This window comes from Arachis ipaensis, chromosome B07, assembly GCF_000816755.2.
Source record: "Arachis ipaensis cultivar K30076 chromosome B07, Araip1.1, whole genome shotgun sequence".
Classification (NCBI taxonomy): Eukaryota; Viridiplantae; Streptophyta; class Magnoliopsida; order Fabales; family Fabaceae; genus Arachis; species Arachis ipaensis.
Genome location: NC_029791.2, coordinates 37,032,165 through 37,035,019, shown reverse-complemented (window position 1 = coordinate 37,035,019; position 2,855 = coordinate 37,032,165). Strand labels below are relative to the sequence as shown.

Sequence of the window (2,855 nt, the reverse complement as noted above, 5' to 3'; positions counted from 1 at the left end):
TGCATGTAGCAAGGATAGCAGATAAGCATGATAATCACATAGGCAACCCCAATTATTTTACATTCAAACAAAGCACACATATGCATATGATGAATGTCTATCCTACTGGCCGTGAGCTCACGTGTCGGTTATTTTTCCAGAACCCGACACATCTGGTAGCTAACTTAGACATTGGTCTCTAGGTTGCGCATCTCCAGGAGGATCATAAACGAAGGAGAGTGCCTTTCCACATCGAAGAAGTGTGCCTTTCCACCTTCTCCTGGAGGATATACGAAGGAGAGTGCCTTTCCACCTTCCCCACATCTGCATCACGACAAGAGAGAGAACTTCCGTCCTCAACTTGCCATATCGACCTTTTCAGCCACACACAGTCATTGCCAAATCTCATCATTTATCATCATCATTTCCTTACATTCGTTCTTTATAGCTATAACAACATGTATTCATTTAGCTTTCACATCTTTCTCTTATAATTCATCACGTTTACCCTTTTCGGGTCCCGACCAAACCATTTATCAAAATCTTCTCAACCTCTTTAATATTGAATAATCTTAAAATCAACCCAACTCTAACATTAAATCAATCACATCACACGAAGATTAAACTTTAACTTCTCGAACCCATGACTACCACTAAGACATCCTCGACACTCTATTTTCTTTTCTGTTTTTAATATAACAAATGAACTCGAAATTGTACAAACTTTATGTCCAGGCGTTCATCTTGAAATAAGCTTTCTAACAAACCAAAGATCATAATTTTCTAATTTCTCTAGCCTCAGGAATAAAGGAAAAACCATGACTACTCTGTAGTGCATAAAATCAGAAAAACAGCAGCAGCATGTGATATTCAAAATTCAATATAAAATCCAAGTTAAATCCAATGACTTTAAAAATTAATGTAGTTAAACTTTACTCATCCAGGTTTCTTTCTCAATTAGTTCTGAATTAATACCATTTTTAATAAAGAAGTTATATTACCTGGAAGTTAAGTAAAAATGAGTCAAAATCTGTTTTAGAAGCCAACAAGCTTAGTACCTTTTAATTTGAATAACTTTTATTACAAAACTCCAATTAAGCTAAATTTTGGTTTGGAAACTCCTAGCTCATCCAGAAACAAGTGTGTGTCTTGGTTGTAACCCAATTGCTATTCAATTCTAAGAGTTACAAGCATTGGAAGTTGATGCATAGCTTGCTGAAATCTGTTTCTTTTCAGCTTTGACCACCAATATTCAAAAATTCACAACTCCCAATCCTCAACTCTTAAAATTCTGAAGTTTTAGAGCAGTAAATCAAATTTTATAGAAAAATTTGTTTTGCTCGAAAACTCAACTCGTAGAAGTCGCAGCAAGATAAACAAGTTGCTGCCCTGTTTGACCTTTTTTGCTGCAGGACAGATTTAACAACCTAACTTTAAAAATTTGCCATAAATTGTATATTTAACAAAAAGGTCCCAAATTTTTCAGTTTAGCCTAAACTTAGTCTCATACAATTCCGATCATTACATAATTAGTTACAGCATATGCAATTCCACCACAACACAACTCTACATCCTTATTAACAAACACCAATCCTAATCCATCATAAATAAATATAAGAGTACACCATTAATAACTTCCACACCTCATAATTCCAATATATATCCACCAACAAATCTATTCCAACAACATTACAAGGCTAATTATTAAATACAACAAATAATTCAACTTATCCTATGGTTCCTCTAACCTAAGTTTTCACAACACCGTAAATATTAAACGTGTGAAACTTAAACCATACCTTGGCCAATCACTTAGTTCACCCAAGGTAGCCTCACAACTCAAAATTACAGCCCCTCCAAGCTCAATCAAACAACCCCAAAACAAGCCTTGGTCACCAACAAACCTCCAAGTAATCCCAATTCAATTCCAATGCATGAACACCCACTTAACCTACACCTAATACATATATATATGTTCCAAATCAGATTTTACCTAATAGAATTAAAACCAAATTAAAGTTTAGGGAAATATTACCGCTCCCACACACGTAGCAACTCAAACCCAGTAAGCTTCGCAAGTTAAATCGAACCTAGAACATCAAAATTGGCAAAATCTCACCATAGGATTTCAATTTCAAGAACAGAAAGAGAGGTAGAGATTCTGGAACAGAAATGGAGCTTACCAGTGAAATTGATCTAATAGAAATGTAGAACTCGACGCGCTGGATGTATGACTGCGAACGGTGCGGCAATCGGAGCCCAGACGGAAGAGTTATGGCGGATCAAAGGAGGTTAAAGGTTTGGGGTCTCTTCTTCCTCCCCAAATCTGTTTTGCTGCGTTGCATGCAAATGGGGGAAGAAGGAGCTGCTGTCTTCTTTAAGTGTTTGGGTCCTATTGGACCCACGGGCCCGGTTCGGACTCCGGTTCAACCGGTTCGGCTATTTCGGTCTGATTTTGGGCCAAATTTTCGAAATTGGTATCAAAATTCTCATTTTGACGAGCTCTATCCTATTTTGATATTAGTTTTGCAATTTTAATTCTCCTAAATAAAATTCAAATTATTGACTAATTATTTACCGATTTTAGCGGAGTTTACAGACAGGATGTTCAGAAATTAAGAAGTAGGTGTTGCGGAAGTTATTAACAAGTCGATTAGGAGCTACAAAGAGTGGACTGGTTTTTATTTTTTTTAGTCGTTGATGACAATGTCAGAGATGACTACAGTTTAATTTTTTGTTTTGTTATATAGTAACTTTGTACTTTCTAACTACTCTATTTTGTTGTGTTGAGCTTTTTGTTTAAAAAAAATTACATGTATATTGTAAATCCCGTAAAATTAGCGAATAATTAACCAATAAATTAAATTTCAATGAAG

General features: G+C 35.6%; 1 long non-coding RNA gene across 1 annotated transcript; it reads right to left on the bottom strand.

Annotated features, from left to right (window-relative positions):
• Nucleotides 1,615-2,389, bottom strand: LOC110264564. Its single transcript, XR_002350738.1, has 2 exons — nucleotides 2,163-2,389; nucleotides 1,615-2,069 (listed from the first exon to the last, which is right to left on the bottom strand). It is a non-coding gene; the product is annotated as an uncharacterized LOC110264564 (long non-coding RNA).